Source organism: Lissotriton vulgaris, chromosome 3_2 (genome assembly GCF_964263255.1).
Source record: "Lissotriton vulgaris chromosome 3_2, aLisVul1.2, whole genome shotgun sequence".
Taxonomy (NCBI): domain Eukaryota; kingdom Metazoa; phylum Chordata; class Amphibia; order Caudata; family Salamandridae; genus Lissotriton; species Lissotriton vulgaris.
The window spans coordinates 260,520,924-260,538,873 of record NC_141690.1 but is presented as its reverse complement, the minus strand read 5'-3'; positions in this window follow the sequence as shown (position 1 = coordinate 260,538,873).

The window sequence follows — 17,950 nt, the reverse complement described above, 5'->3', positions numbered from 1 at the left end:
CAACCTTAAAATCGGCATCCTCATCGTTGGTCTGCACTTCTACTCCTTCAGGTGTGCAATGTATTGTGCAATTCAGTTTACACAACAAATCTCTTCCTAACAGACACACAGGGCTAGAATCACAGATTACAAACTGATGTTCGTCACTGTAATTCCCTATCTTCACTGACACTGGTTCTGTTAGAGGATTCGTCATCCTCCTGTTTGCGACTCCTACCACCTGGATCGTCTCTCCCGACATTGGCAAACCTGGGACTACCACTGATCTCAAAGTGGATCGAGTGGCCCCCGTGTCTACCAAAAAGGTCGTAGGACATCCAGCCACCTCTGCCTCTACGTATGGTCCTCTCTGATCTACTTCCAGGGCTGCTCCTAGAGTACAGTCTTCTTCTCTATCCACTCGTTGCCCTGTAAGAGGATCAACGTAGTAACATTCTTCTCCTCCTACGAACAATGGCATTTGTCTATAGGGTTTTCCTCCATTTGTAATGCGAGGCGGTTGGGGAAACGGCGCTCGAGGAGTCTGATTCCCCCCTTTGATAAACTTTCCCTTCGGGACTGCTGTTCCCTTTACCATGCTGGGTTGAACCTCATCCTCCCCCTGTTCTATCTCCCCCGTCTCGACATTATAGGGACACTCGCGTCTCCAATGTCCCACCTCGTTACACTGATGGCACCTCGTTGTCCTTTTCAGTGTTGCGATATCTACCCTCGGTCTCGGTCTTTCTTCCTCATCTCTGCTCTGATTATTCTGTTTCTTTACTGGTGTTCCTGTTCCCTGTTGTCGCTGTCCACCCTTTCCAGCTGATTGCATCTGCACCAACATCAGCTTTTCCTTAAGTTTCTTTGCTTTTGAGTCTATTTCATCGCTACAGTACCTTGCATACCTCAGAATCTCATCTAACGGTTTGTTCTGCCAACAAATCAAATGCTGTTGGATCATTAAGCTTATGTCTGGTCTCAATCCTAGAACAAACTTCGACACAAACTGTCCTATATCTTTAGGATCCATGACATCCAACCCGCTATACTGTTTGAATGCTTTCAGCAATCTCTCATAAAACTCGTGAACTGTCTCTTTAGGTTCCTGAGTTGTTCGATCTATCTTAACCCAGTCTATGTCTTGTACTGGCACTTTCTCTTTTAACCATGCTATTACTCTCTCGTACTTTTCCATGACTCTATCTGATGGACCATTTGTCCTGGCATCTCTCGGAGGCTCGCAAGCGGGCCATTCGACACTAAGCTTGCATGCCGTCCACAAATCTCCGGGTACTACGATATCAAACAATGTGTTCAAATCGATCCACAACACCTTAGAGATCTTCACGAACCTCTCTACCTGCTTGTACCACTCCACGGGGTTCTCTCTTAACTTGGGGAAAGAATTAGTAAATGCCGCTAAATCCCCCCTACTCCAGGGTACATGCACGTAGTTTCCGTTCGCGATTCCTCGCAAAGGGAAAGCTTCCATTCGCATTAGCTCTCCATCTTGGGACTTCGCAAGTGTACTCCTTCTAACAGATCCCCTCCTGGACCATTTTTCCTCCCATCTATCCAGATCCCTCCATATTCTGATACACATGATTAGTTCCCTTATGTGTACCCTTAGCCCAATCGTCCTACGCTCATCTAGATCTCGATCTGTGCAATTCAGCCTATGATTGGCCTGTAAGGCTTTAGTTCGTGACATGTCTATCATATACTTTTCTGCTAATTCAGATAATTTTTCATGAGCTGCCCTTGCTTTCCGAGTAACATCTTTAGATAAAAACAGTATTTCATCTGGTTCGTACAGCTCTAACCTTTCTATTGCCACTGTGCCATCAATTATCTCATCCAAGTCTGATTTTAAGCTCATTACATCAATCCGTCTTGCTTTTATTTCAGCTCTCAGTACATCAGTCCTAGGTTGTTCTCTTACATCCCTCTCACTTCCACTATGCGCCCTACGCCTAAGCACAGGTGAGTTATGAGGAGTTATTCTTCCATCTCTTTGTTCCCACCTCTCTAGATCCCAAGCTTTTCCATCTTCCCTTGGGGTGTGATGGAACATTGCTCCATTCCCCATCACTACATTCCGTCTTTCTGGCCCGGTGTCTCCAGATACGATATAGGATCCACCGTGCTGTTCTAAACCATTGTAACTCGCTTGCTGTCTGGTGTCACTCAGCAACCGATAAGATCCTTCATGGCCCTCCATGTTCCCGCGATCTCGTTCGTGATCACCGGATGCATGGCGAGACGTTTCGCGACTCCCTATATTCTCATGACTTCGTTCGCGTTCACCGGATGCATGGCGAGACCCTTCGCGACTCCCTATATTCTCATGACTTCGTTCGCGTTCACCGGATGCATGGCGAGACCCTTCGCGGCTCTTCATGTCTCCGTGATTCCAATGTCGTGCATTTTCTTCCGGGGCATGGTGAGTGCATCTGAAACTATTTCGATACTCCTGTGTCCTTCGTTCTCCCTCACTAAAAGTGACGCGAGGCACCTCGCCACACCCTGTACTTCTGTCGTTACACATTTGCCTATTGCCGCTGGTAATATGGCAAGTATCTCCTCTGCTTCCTTGACTCCCTCTCTCCCACTCTGGGCTGCTTTCGCCAGCTCCACAATGAGAGAGGATCCTGTTATCCTGGTCTCTCCATTCTGTTCCTATTTCGAATTTCTTATTCTCAGTTTCTTCGGCAGTATCCCATTCTCTCAAATATTCCCTTAATTCCTTATAGGATTTCGGTTTCGGTCCCCTCAAATCCATCTGTCCTCTTTGGTCCCCTTGTTCTATCCAGGGACCCGTTGCGGAATCTAGTGGGGTACTCCGACTCCTTGGTGCTAGTATCTGCCTCTGAGGATTCATCGTCCTATTCCTATTCTCCATCTCTGCCCTTTCCCTGTCCCAGTGTGCCTGTTCCTCTTGCTGGACTCCCTCCGGGTTATAGATTGACACTATAGGCCCTATGGTAACAGGTACTTGCAGAGCATCTGGCATTTGATACGACCTTGCATACTGCATTTCTGGCACCTTCTGGACCACTAATCTTCCTACTACTCTCTGTTCGGAACTAGATTGAGGTCCTTCCTCACTTTTCTTGGCATCCCACTCTGCTGTGGGGAGCGATTTATATTCCCCCCACCTAGCTCCGTCCCCTTGCTGTAATTCGGGACTTTCGGCTTCTCTGTTGTACGGAGGTGGTCTATCTAACAATAGTCTTTCTATCAAATCCTCATCTGGCTCGCTATCCTCATCTTCTTCTAGAGGTTTCTTTTCTCCCGTAACCTCTAGCATTGGGTACAATTTGTCTGCTTCTATCTTCTGCACCCTCCACTTTTTAGCTTCATAATCCCATTTAGCATCCTGCACTGCTTTTACCGATCGTCTCACTCTTTCCTGGCGTCTCTTTAAGCTCTTTTCGTGTGCTGCTCTAAACCATGCACTAAGGGCTTCGAACTGTGTTGGCCTCGGTAGAGGTCTTGTTGCAAGCATTACTGCTTTCAGTTGGTTCAATACTTCTAATTTAAACGTCCCGTATCTCGGAAACGTCAGTTCCTTATTCCCTTCCGTTAGCTTGTTCCACTCGGAGATCCATAATATCGAGTGTAAGCCTACATTCACTGCCATATGATAAGCTGGTGTGCCTTCTGGTGGAGCTTCTTCTCCGGCATACAAGTTTCTTCTATCTCTCTTAAAGATCGCCCTTAAACGTTTAAAACACTTCATTTTTCGATAGTCTACGATTTCCCTTTATTCTCTTCCTTGTTTACGTCACGTTGACAAACCAACCAATCCCTACGCGGCTCTCACTAATCGGCCTATCCCAGCGCGATTCTACGCTGACCGACCAATCTCAGCGCGGATCTACGCTGACGTCACTCGTCCCCTCTGCAGCAGCTCCCCTTCTTTCTCAACTTGTCTCACGATCTTGCATGCGTTTTCATTCATACGCTGAAAAATGACTACTTCCGTCCAAGCGATCACTTTTCTCTGACTGTACGGCCACAGTCTAACTGTAATTGTCACCTCAACTGACGAAACGTCTTTCCTCGCACGGTCAGACGATCGCCTTAACTGATAGGTTACTTACACACAGTAAACGTACGACCAGCGTCCGTTACTCATACACTCACTCTTACGCTCCCCCTATCATCGGTCTGTCGGGCGATCAATGGTACCTCATGACCCCCTTTACAATGGTGAACAACTACTCTGCGTGTTCAATACACCCGAACCACTTAAGCTCTCCTTGAACTTAAGATTTTATCCGGTTGCGCGCGCTCACAACCTTCCCTCAATCACACTACAGGCATTCAACTCCGCTTGACATTACAACACAAGTACAACATAAAATACCGCAATCTTACAACGCATGACCCTTATACTCACTCTCGACCGACTCTGCTGCTTTTCTCTCGACGCACCGTCAGCACCTTCTTCGGCAGGGATTCTTCTTCTGGTCGTCGATGACTAGGGACCTTGGGGTAATCTAGACCTGACCTAGGTTGTCTTCCTCAAGAAGAAAACCATCTTTCTCTGCTACCAACTGCGGGGAATGAGATTTTGATACCGTTTTTGATCACCTAGATACTAATCTCATTCATCAATTTGGATCGGTTATTTTCTGTCATTGAGTAAAAGGCATAGGTTAAATTAACCCCATAAACTGACGCAACTCTGAAGGACCACTGACAACTGATGAAGTTTAAAAGTTTTATATAAAATCAAGAATTAAATGCATATACAATCCTCTCAGGGTAAGATTCAATAAGTATACAAAAGAATACGATTAAAGTCAATTCCAAATCTGCAGATTAAAGCATATACAATATGTGGTCCCGTTGCGTCATCTACAAAAGAATAAACAAGTTAATTCTGTCCTTACTCTGTACTAGGTGAAATCCCTACTTCGCTAGTTCCTTACCTAAAAAGGTGTCAGCAGTTTGACTTCCAAAGAAGTTCAAGCTCTCTTAACCCCTAATGGTAACTTATGTCGAGAAGCAGTTCCCTCTCTGCCTACCCATCCGCTCTCTAAGGGTCCTCGGCCTACTGCTCTCTTGCTCTGCGCTCTGATCTTCTTGCGCTCGCTCCTAACATCTCCTCCCCAGGGTGCTGTCCCTAAATACACAATCACAGTATGGGTGGAACGCCCCTTCGACGCCCACCACGGACTTTCCCCGTGAGGTCATTCTTTGCTCTTTTCTATGGCTTCATTTCTTCCGTCGTCCGTTAAGTTGACCCTTCTTCTTTAGACGCCATCTTCGTCTTCTTGCTGGTGACTTCATTTGACATTTCATTTGACACTTCGAAGTAAAGGTCTATCACCTCTGCAGAACTTTATTCTTTACGACTATATGCATAACCTTTCTTGGTCCTGTGAATGGTCATTTCAAAACAAGACTCAAATTCCAAGCGCCCCTTATCACGTTTAGGCCATAAACTCCGTCCGGCATTGTCACCTTAAATCTAACAAAGACTAGACCCCTTGGCTCGCACGTTCACAGCAAGGCTATTCACGACTCCTGTGAGCCCACTAAATTACATACAGCGGGCTACCCTCCTGCGAACCCTTGGTCAGTTAGATTAAAATCACACATGACCTAAACCCTTCTAACATTCTTACAAGAAGCTTTCTACACAGTATAACCTTTAACACACATTTATATATAATCACATTTAGCAAATCCTTTACATTTAAGTGAATACATTGTACATAGAATATAAATTACATAGAGTATAACTTTATATTCTCATTTGTTACATCGCCATATATGTTCTCTGCACATCTCTCCACGTTTCATTCCTCGTCGTTTCTCCATTTAAGTTACACACGTACATGAATTCTACTTGGCACGTTCTTCAGTTCCTAAGCATTTCTACACATTTCTACATTAGCCCACTATGTATACGGGCCTTCTAATTCTAATATATGTTCAAGAGTAAATACAGTTACATTTCCTATATTACCTTGATAACATCGGTTAACTTTATGCTATAAGTGTTAACTTCACATTATAGATTCTACGTTTGCGCTATATGCTTGTGAATATGGCTCGGATATGCGTTTTATTCAAATTGCGCTCTCTCACTCCCACAATGATAACATTTGAGTTTGCTGTTCTCGCTTTCAAATTTGGGTCTGGCACCATTAGAATTCCTTAATTTATATATCTCATCTTCTGTATTCAGCCCTTTTATTACGAAAACCGATTCATTGGATGACGTGGATCTGATTTTTTCAGGCATACTTCAGTGTGTTCAATCGATTTTGGCAATTTCTACCACTTCTTGCAAGTCTGGTTCTTTTTGTAATAATTTCTCTTGAATTCCTATGTTGTTGGTACATTTTACTATTTGGTCTCTGAGAGAATCATTCAAATCTCCAAAGGCACACAAACCTCTCAATCATCTCAGAGCAGCCTTGTAGTTCAAAATACTTTCTTGTTTACTCTGGGTGCGGCAGAAGGACTTCTGCTGTTCTAAAACAACATTAGTTTTGTCTCCAAACTCCTTCTACAATTTGAGGAACTCAACCCTGTATTCATCCGCCTCATCCTCCTCAACATCGTCAAACACAGGGTCGAGAAGAGAATTGTACACTTTTCTCCCATGTGCCCCCAAATTATGGAGGAGAATGTGTTTTTTCCTGATGGGACTGAACTTTTCTCCCCCAGTTACTGTTACAAGAATGGTTCACCAAATCACCACTGAGCACATCAAATTTTTGAAAGACTCTCTTTACTGTGAAGGGATCCCGACCACTATGACAACAGATAACGGAGTGCAATTTACGTCTACTGCCATGGTGGATTTTCTGGCCCATCTCAATGTTTCCCACTTTAAGACTGCTTTATAGTGCCCCAGGGCCAATGGACTGGTGAGAGAATCAACTGCATGGTTAAGGAATGCATCCAGTTAGCCTGCGCAAATCATTTGGATGTAGAAAACGCTTTGCAGGAGATGTTGTGGGCTTACCATATCACTCCCAGCTCTGTAACTGGAGTCTCGCCCTTTACAGCCCTTAAGGTAAGGAAACCCTATACTAAAATGGTTCCGGGTTGGTTGGGCGGGGGGCCAGAGTTACTCACGATTCCAACCTGGTCAAAGATAAAATGACAGTAATGTAATGTAATGTAATGTAATGTAATGATGTCTTGTAAAGCGCATGAATCACCCCACATGGGGTATCTCCGCGCTGTAGACTGCTGGGGAACCCGTCCTGGCTATCCCTGTGAGATGGTCCCTACTGGGTATCTCCAAGGTGAAACCAGGCATCCCCGGCGTATGTGGGGGGCCGTTGTAGAGATGAGGCAAGCTAATGCCTAGTTGCCTAGTGTGATCCCTGGTTAGAGTAGGCACTGAGGCGAGAATTATCGAGTCCGCTGACCCTGGTCCACGACCCTGCCGTGTCAGGAATTGAACCCTGGTCCCGGGCCGTCCTCTGCTTCCGGGTCTGCCGCCTCTAACCAGTGAGCCACACCACTCCACTGACAGTCTGCCAAGTACTAGAGCCAATACAATGCCAAACATGGCACCAAGTGTCAACTATGGAATGTAGGGGGTCTAGGTGTATGTAAAGAAGCCTGTTGGCCGGGAAGGGTCTATGTCCAAATCCTTTCAACCTATGAGCATTGCTGCAACTAAACTAAATTTAGCCATAATGGATAATAGACAATTTGGAGCTTGGACAGACTGGTTCGCAACAACCCTCATCAATTGCCCTCCAGTGGGAGTTCTTCAAGCGGAAGGGAGTCTAGCCTCTGCAGCAGAGAGGTCACGGCATGCCAAGAAGCCAAAGTGCCAGTCTGGCATAATGACTATGTCATGGACACCTGATTTTTTTCCTTTTGATTTGCCAGCTATTCTCAGTGGTTACCTTCCTGCTTCTTTCTTCTCCTTTCCCTGTTCTACACCTCCTTTTCCATTTTCAGGGCACCGAGTTTCTTCACCTTCCTTTTTTTTCCATATGGAAAAGATGTTTTGTCATTTGGAATCTTCCCACTTGGTAACTTGTTTCTCCCCTCCCCTTTTATGTTGAGTAGAACGCTCCAACTGAGGGTTCTGACGTGTGGTTGGGAATGTTGGGAGATGCTTTGAGGCATGTAGGCTATGACAGGAGTGGAGCAGTGAGGACGATGAATAAAGCCTCCCTGAACCCACCAGGAATCTGTACTGTACGGTATTGCAAAGTTGGTCATCAGGTGGAGACCTGATGACCAACTTTGCAATACCGTACACATTTAAGAATAAACCTAGCTGTCCCATGTGCAGGTGCGGTCTCTGACTGATCTGTAGACTTATGAGAATCTTGTCCAATATATTCAGTTGCAAACGTTTCTCTTTTGCTTTATTTTCATTGGTTCAGAATCCATGAACTATGCCTATTGCAGAGAGTGAATGTATGTCCAGAACACTATATATGAAGTGGGATTCTTTGGTGCAGAGAGAGCCCTTTACCTTTACTTTAGAAGGGGGTTTCTTTCTCAATGTATACCCTGGACTTTGCTTATCTGAACTTTACTGAGTTCTGCTCTCTAGCTGAACATTGTTTTACGATTTATTGATTATGACTATCATGATAAATTCCAAAATGACAATATTTTCTTAAATAATGCATTTAAGGTTGAGACTTCAATGTCAGTTATTGTTATCGGACTAAGGGCCACATGCATCAAAGTCCGGTTTTGCGATTCCTAATTTGCGATTTTTACCGAATTGCAAATAAGTAATCGCAAAACGGGATGCATGATTGAAAGTGCATAAAATTTGCGATTCTGTAAAAATCACATTTTTTACCGAATCGCAAATATTATGCGAATTCCAATTTGCGATTTCGCAAATCCCATTGATTCCTATGGGCCAAAAGGCCCATAGGAATCAATGGGAATTGCGAATTTGCAAATTGGAATTCGCAAAATGGAATTCGCAAAATGTTAATGCGTTCCATGGGTGCAGGGGGGGGGGTCCAAAGGACCCCCCTGCACCCCTGAAATGTATTTTTAAATGGATGTTTCACACACACATGTCCTAAGGACGTGTGTCTGTAACATGACAGTGTTTAAAATGCTAATTTGAGCATTTTAAACCTTTTTCGCAAATTACCACGAGGTTCACCCTCGTGGTAATTTGCCCCCCCTAATTGTGAATTCGCAATTTTAAAATTAATCATGCATTGCTTTTATGGAATCGCAAATTTGCGATTCCTTAAAAGCAATCGCATTTTTGGAATTCGCTAAAAATAGCGATTTTTCCAAAAATGCTTGATGCATACTAAAAAGGTATTTAGGAATCGCAAACGGCCGATTTTACCGAATCGCACCGTTTGCGATTCCTAAATACCTTGATGCATGTGGCCGTAAATGTGTTCTGCATTGCTGCTATTTGAAAATGTCCTTTGAAATTTCTTAAACTGATACAAGTCTGGCTGGGTACACCGCGCAAAATCCATTTAAGTAACATTTGGTGATTTGACATGCCGACCCATACGAGATCTCTGGAACGTAAAGAAAGTTCTGGTGCATGTGCTCTTCAATGACTGATAGTAGAGGCTGTTTTGGGACTGAATATTTTATAATTTGTATAAAATGTTTGGTACATGTGCACTCTCCAGCACTCTTTTTCAGTCTCAGGATGTGACCCTCACAGTCATATTCCTCATTGCGCCAACTTGTTTTTTTTCATAGCAATGTGGACGCTGTTGCCATTAGATCTGGCAGACATATGAGATCTGGGGGTTTAAACAAAGACACTGGTATTGCCTGGGACCTTAAAAAGTTCGGGTGACCAGTCTGTACTGGGAGGGCATAAACTTAAATTGTGTATGAAATGTAAAAATCTGAGGCATGTGTGTGCATTTTCCTATTCTTATTTGTACATAACTGCTTCTTTCCCAAAGCAATATGGCTGCGGTAGTGCAGGATTTGAAAGCCCAGGCTGCACCAGGAAGACATGTTTATGTCAACTGTTACATTGTAGTGACACATTTGTATAGTGCATTCCTATCTCTTGTTGTGGTTCCAAAGTGCTTGTAGACCAGGTGCCAGTGGTTCTGATTCTGAAGTGCCTGGGTGACAGAAGAGTGTTAAAAGAGGTATCATCTGGTGGTGTTGAGTGCTGATGTGGAGCATGTTATGTCTGATTCCTAGGGAGTTTGGTCCAAACTCGGCGCCTCAGTTTGTGCGTGAATTTTATGCACTGGGCGGAAAGTAATGAAGGATAGGCTTGCATGCATTCCAAGGTGTTTTTACCACATCTACATGTGACCATGTCTGTTTTCAAGGGAACTGAGTCTGAGCTCGTTCACTCGCACCCTGAGAGCCACAGTCCATAGTCATTCACTGGCTCCTGAAGTTTTGGCCTGTAAGTCTTGTTAACATTTTTTAAATGGTTTGAGTGTCATCAGCGTAGTTGTGTTAGATGAGACAGATGTGGATGAATCACCTGTTCCTTAAGGCACCTACTTAAATATTGTAGAGCATAGGTGCTATAGGTAGGCCCAGAAGGACACCAACTGAACGGAAGTAGAATGAACACATTTTGGATCCGTGGCTTGGGGAAGATGTTGATCTATCTGAGAAATGTAACTGTTATCCTAGATCACACAAGAGTTTGCCCAATGAGGGGCCGCCAGCAAGCGGTCTGTAATTATCTGAGTCAGCCTGGCCGAATCCCTGCTTCTTTAGAACAGGTTTATAAAACAAAGTTTTTATGTCACGTGGGAATTCACCAGTTGCTTCCTCAACATCAACATCAACACCTTCAACGCACCACATCGCCATCTCCCGAGGGACGGCTCTATCAAGCCCAACGCAGCCATTTCTTCCCTAACCAGCTGCAATCGTATTGTTTGACGACTGAACTTCACACAATAGACACTTGTCTCCTGCTGGGTACGCCTCATATGTCACTACACACCACACTCTCAAACCCCTCACCATACTCTCAGACCCCTCACCACAATCTCAGACCCCTCACCACAATCTCACATCCCTCACCAAAGTCTTGCCACCTGTACCAATCACATTGTTGTAGGCATCATTTCTCAACACAGCCTCATCATCGTAATCCATCGCATTGTCACAGTTGTTGTCACTCACAAGACTCACTATTGCTACCCCTCACGTTCACTCACCCATCATAACACATCCCCCCTTTCACTACTCACAACAGACTCATCATCACACTTCCACATTCACTATCACTCACTATTACTACCCACCTCATTCACATCGCTCACCATCACAACATACACCTTTCTTACAATACTTACCACAGACTCATCACCACAACTCAAAACACATCCAAAGTCACTATCAATCACCATTACTACCCATCACAGCCTCACTATCACACTACATCCCCCTCTTGCACTACTTAGCACAGACGTACAGTCACTACACTAACCATTACTACCCATCTGATTCACATCGCTCACCATCGCAACACATCCCCCTCTTGCACTACTTACCACAGACTCATCATCACAACTCCTCACATATCCAGAGTCACTATGAGTCACTATTACTACTCATCACATTCACATCGCTCACCATCACAATACATCACCCTCTTGCACTACTTAACACAGACTCATCATCACAACTCATCACATGTCCAGAGTCACTATTGTAGCGGTCTAGTTGCCTGTCCGATGTGGACAAAGACCCGAAAGCACCCACACACACTGTATCACTCTCTGGCCAGGCATGGCCAGTGAGCTTAAATAAAGGGGCCGGAGTCGCTCGTGACTTCCAGCCGAGACCACCACCTCTCGTGTGACCTGTGTCTGCTGTGATGCGCTAGTTGCAGGGGCGTAGCTAGAGCTTCTGGCGCCCGGGGCTATCCCTCAGATTGCCGCCCATGGCAGGTAGCGGTGGGGAGGGTGGATCTGGGGAAAAAATGTTGGCGAGCAGCAGGGGTGGATTGGCAGGGTTTAAGTTATGACGCCACTCTCTACTCCAATGCATAAGAAAGGGTGTGAAACTGCGGCGTAAGGATAGAGCAAACCTCGAAGGTCAAGTCTCAGTTGATGAAGGCCCACCAGCACTAAAATGGCAGATAAATGCATAAGTAAATGTATGCCTTCCTCCTCTTACACCACTCCATACTGAACTGCTGCTACAAGACAACAGCAGTAAAACCACCCGCTAGACATCAAGCACACCACCAAAACAACTCCCACATAGGTCACACTCTACACCCACACTCTACCAAACAACAACAGTATTTAGAAACATGGGCAAAGCTATAGCAATAGAACAGCTTCATTATCTCTTCCATCCATGCATCTATCTATTCATTCTTTCACCCTTCCATCCACCTACTGGCATCCACTATTTCACCTTTAGATTCTGTCATCCATTCATTCTTTCATCCATCATTCAATATTTCTCTATCTAGCCATCTATCCAATTTGCCATCCATCTATTATGCCATCCTTCTGCCCATCCATAGTCTAAAAACCAACCATCCACTCTGCCACCCATTGATCTATTCACTCTGCCATCCATTCTCTTTGCATCCATCCTCCACTCTGTTATCTTACCATCACCTCTGCCATTCATTGATCAATCGACATCCTTTCTTCAAATTCATTAACTCTTCCATTCATCCACTCAGCCATCCATCAGCCTACTCTGCCATCCATCCATCCATCCTCCTATCCCCTCTTCCATCCATACATCAATCCACTCTTTCATTCACCCGCTCGTCATCCACTCTGCCACTCATTCACCAGCCATTCACTCTGTCACCCATCCATTCATCAACTCTTCTATCTATCCATTCAACCACCCATTCACTCTGCCATTCATTCATTCATCCATCAATCCACCCATTCTGCTATTCAACCACCCATTCATCCACTCTGCCATGCATCAATCCCCTCTGCCATCCATCCATCCATTCTGCCAACCATCCGCTCATCCATTCATCCATGTATCCACTCTGCCATCCATTCTGCCATTCATTCATCAATCCATCCACTCTGCTATCCAATCATGGATTCAGTCACTTTGCCTTTAATCCATACACTCTGCCACGCATCCATCCATTTACTTTGCCATCCATCCAACATTCATTCACTTTGCCACCCATCCATTCACCCTGCCATCCATTCATCATCCATCCACTACGACTTCCATTCACAGATCTTTCGCCCACTCATCCATCCCTTTACTCTATCCTCCTTTCAGCTGTCCCTCCACCTATTCACTCACTCAACGATTCATCCATTTGTTCTGCCATCCTTTCACTTGCCCATCCACCTATCCATTCATGCACTCACCCATCCCTTTACTTTACTATACTTTCATGTGTCCATCCATCATCATTCACTTCTTTCACCCACTCATTCATCCACATATCCATTCATCCTCCTACTCCCTTTTTTTCTCCCTTTTCTTCCAACATTCCTTCTTTCTTTCCCTGTTCTATTTTTCCAGCTGTCGGTTTTCGTCTGTGGCTGTGGTGTCCTTCTTGCTGGTCCACAAAATCTAATTAACTGAATGTTTGCTTATTGCAGCGCTGGGAGTGAGATAACAGAGCACACGAGGAGGGAGGCGAGAGCAGAGAGACGGGCGGGGCGGCGAACATAGGAGGATATTTGACTTTTTGGGAGCACTGGATTCAATGTCGGGCATCGGAACGCCTGAGAGAAACCGAATGAACAAGTGCCGTCCTATCCTAACTAAAGCTTACCTAGGAGGACCTCCTTATGTAGGCGGCTTGGAGCGGTGGTGGTCGGTCTCAAACTAAGTGAGACTGGTGTTCTTAATGTAGCTGGGCTGTCTGCAGAAAATACCCGGCACTCCAAGAGTGCGTAGTGGTGGCGCGCGAGCGTGCGCCTGCGCATTGCTTATGCATTTCAAAAGCACAGTGCGGGGGCTGGCCCAAAATGCCCAGGGCCTTCGATGGTAGCACTTGTGCGCGCTACAATATTGACGGTCTGGCCCCTGGGACCAGGTGCGCGTGCACTTAGATACACGTGAGGTGTGCAGTGCACTGTGCTGTTCGACAATGTGCCTAAGTGAATCCTGGGCTGGCCACTAGTATGACGCAGCTGCCGCCCCCAAAATAGTGCCGCCTGGGGCGGACCGCCCCCCTTGCCCCCCCCTAGCTACGCCAGTGGCTAGTTGTCCCCCCAGCTGAGCGCCCCCAGGCCCCGCTGGGCCGTGACACTGGTGACGAGGGTGGGATGATATTTCCCCACTGAAGAGACGTCCCAACTCCCACCACTCAACCAAGTACCTGAAGCGTGGCCAGAGCGGTGTCGGCGTGCGAGAGGACCAGCCAGCCAAACCCAGAGGCAGAGCAGGAGGAGCACTGAACACCAGGGACGCCACGGTGAGCAAAGAACGGCGCAGCTCAGCGTCCGCTGGCGCCTCGGCTCTCTTTGCCCGCCCGCATCGCGCTGGACCCCCCGCAGAGCAGCTGAAGAGCTCCGCATTGCTGCGCCAAGTACGCGCATGCGCAGGAGCGTCTCCTGACAGACAAGCCCTGCTGAGCACGAGAGAGAAGCGCGAGGGCACGAAGCAGCCCTCAAGGCCCAGGACAAAAGGCTTGAGGAGAGAGCAGTCAACACAACATACGGCACCAGAGTAGTCTCCACCCCTCCTGCTCAACCCAGTATAAAACAAGCAGTGGCAAAAGCAAACCTGGCCACAATAAAGAAAGTATCAACAAGCACTGGCAAAGGCAAATTCCCGGGAGCCAGTTAAGAAGAGCATCACCAAGACAGGTGCTAGGCCGCAGCAAGATGAGTGTCAGCACAGCCAAGGGTCACTGAGGAAAAAAGAGGGAAAGGAATAGGAAACACCAACAAGCACTGGCAAAACCAGCAAAATACTCAAAACGTGAGCGCAGGACACCAGGCACGAGTGGCTAGGACGTCACGTGCACAAGACAGAGAGCAAGAAAAGCCGCAAGGAAAGCACCCACCATGGTGGATCAAGCTGCACTAGAGGCTCTACAGCCCGTAGCCCCAGCTGCGCCACCACACCCGGTACACTCTCAAATCAGCGCACTCTCTCCATTCAGTGAACTAATCGACCCCGCCACTGTGTCACCTCGATGGAAGGTGTGGATCGGCCACCTTGACAACTACTTTATAGCAACGAGAGAGACAGATGGAGCTGTCAAGAGATCGCTACTTTTACATTTAGCTGGAGACGAAATATACACTCTGTTTGCCCACCTGCCAGACACTAGGGCGCCAACAGACTATGATGCTGCAGTCAGGGCCCTGAACGCCCATTTTGACCCCCAGCTCAATCCTGATTGTGAACGCTTCAAACTGAGACAGGCCCGTCAGAGGGAAGGAGAGTCAATGGACACGTACCATGCATGTCTCAGGAAATTAGCAAGCACATGCACTGAAGACGACCAGGCTAAAGAAGTGAGGGCGCAAGCCATCCAGGGATGCCGCAACAAGACTTTGCGGACCCTCATTCTCCGGCAACCCCGCATCTCGCTGAAAGACATTCTAATCCTAGCCCGCTCACATGAGCTGTCCGACATCAGATCAACCGCAATGGAAGCCGCGCTTAACCAACAAACAGAACAATCTGTCACTGTTCAGTCGGAGCGAGCAGATGCCATCCATACACCGTCCCGTGGCGGGCGGGGGAGATGGCCCACCAGAACCTCACGGTGGGCACAGTGTAAATACTGTGGGAAGGAGGAACACCCTCAAGAACACTGCCCGACACGAGGAAAATCTTGCACCAGATGTGGCATTCCCAACTACTTTGCGAGCGTGTGCAGGGGAGGCATGTAAGGCAGAGGAAACCCAGGGCGGAAACCTCCAACAAGAGCCGTGAGACATCTCACGCTGGAAGAGCCCACTGCCTCACAACCGGTAGGCACCACCGCTCGCCGCAGCCAACGCCTGGAGGACTCCTCCATGGAAGAAGACGAAGAGTGCTAACTCGTATCGTTTGCAAGCGACCTCAAACAAAGACGTCGACTACAACTGAAGTGCAATAGTGAGTTCGACGGATCATCAGTAACCGCTCTGATTGACACTTGAGCAACAGTAAACGTTATGGTGTTACAACACTACAAAAAACTGAACCCTAGACCGCAACTCACCCCATCAAAAATCATAATTCTTACGTATGGAAGCCAGACACCTCTTCCCCTAAAAGGAAAAATGTCTGTCCAAGTAAATTCAGAGAGCCAGGAAGTCACAACTACATTCCACGTGGTCGATAGAGAGGCAGACATACTAGTCGGGAGTCACACCGCGGAAGATCTAAGCCTGGTCGCATTCGCAAACGCAGTGAAGCTGCTCCAAACCAATGACATCCTAGACCAGTTTCCACATTGTTTAAAGGACTAGGGAGCATGAAGAGACCACCAGTGAGACTGCATATAGACACAGCGGTGTAACCGGTTGCGCTAAGACACAGACGGATACCTTTTCACCTCCGACCGCTGGTTGAACAGGCGCTCTTGAAATTAGAACAACAAGGAATATTTGAGAACGTGACGGGACCAACCCAGTGGGTTTCCCCATGGTCATCGTGGAAAAACCAAAGCAACCAGGGAAGATTCGAATCTGCATTGACATGAGGATGCCCAACCAGCGAGAGAGACACCTCACACCAACAGTTGACGAAATATTAGCTGACCTTAATGGCTCGCAATGGTTTTCTAAACTAGACTTGAATGCTGGTTATCACCAGCTAAAACTTGCGCAAGAAAGCAGATACATTACTACGTTTTTGACCCACCTTGGGCTTCGACGATATAAAAGACTGAACTTTGGCATATCCTCCGCAGCGGAAATATTCCAAAATGCCGTGAGGGAGATATTATCAGGACCCCAGGGAGTCATCAACGTCAGTGATAACCTCCTCATTCATTCGGCAACAATTGAAGAACACCATCGTCGACTCCGAGCCACCCTCCAGCGATTAACAGAACATGGAGTAACCCTTCACAAAGAGAAATGTCAATTCTTTCGCAAGACAATGAACTTCTTTGGGTATGTCTTCAGCTCGGAAGGTGTCAAAGTGGACCCCAGAAAATCCCAGGCGATCCAACTCGCTCCCGCACCATCTAATGCCTCCAAAGTGAGGAGTTTTCTGGGTATGGCAACATACTGCGGAAGGTTTATTCCAAACCTTGCCACAATTGCAGAGCCACTACGAACCCTGGCCAAGAAAGAAACCACCTGGCGGTGGACCCAGGACGAGGAGAAAGCATTCAGACAAGTGAAGTCAGCCTTGCTAGACAGCATGACCATGGCATACTTTGGCACGGCTCGGCAGACAGAACTACTGGTAGATGCCAGCCCGGTGGGTCCAGGAGCCCTGCTCACCCAGGAAACTGAACCAGGAACCTGGGTTCCCTTGGCGTTCGCAAGTAAAGCACTCGCAGCGACAGAGGCCTGCTATTCACAGATAGAACGGGAAGCGCTGGCCATTAAGTGGGCGTACAACCATTTTCACTTGTACGTGAGGGGTCAACCATTCAGAGTAGTCACCGATCACCAGCCGCTCCTCCCGCTCTTCAAAAGGACTGTGCCCCATCCGCCCCCCAGGATCGAGAGATGGGCAATTCAACTGCAACATTACCAGATGGAGCTGATCTACCGACCGGGCGCGAAAAACCCGGCCGACTTTTTGTCACACCACCCAGCAAATTCAGCCGAGGCAGATGCTGATCAAAAGACCAAAACAGAGGAGTTTGTCAACACGATTTCCCAGTGGTCTTGCCCACGGGCTCTCTCCATAGAAGAGATCAAGAGCCTCATGGACGCAGATGTAATCCTCAAGCGAGTCGCTGACGCTCTGAGGGATGGCTCGTGGGAAGGATTCCTCAAGAACATCCAAGGATGGGCTGAACCTGACCGGACCCGATTAGGACAATTCTGGAAAGTTCGAGATGAACTCAGCTCAGCAGAGAATTGCATCATACTGAGGGGGTCGCGTATCATCATCCCACAAA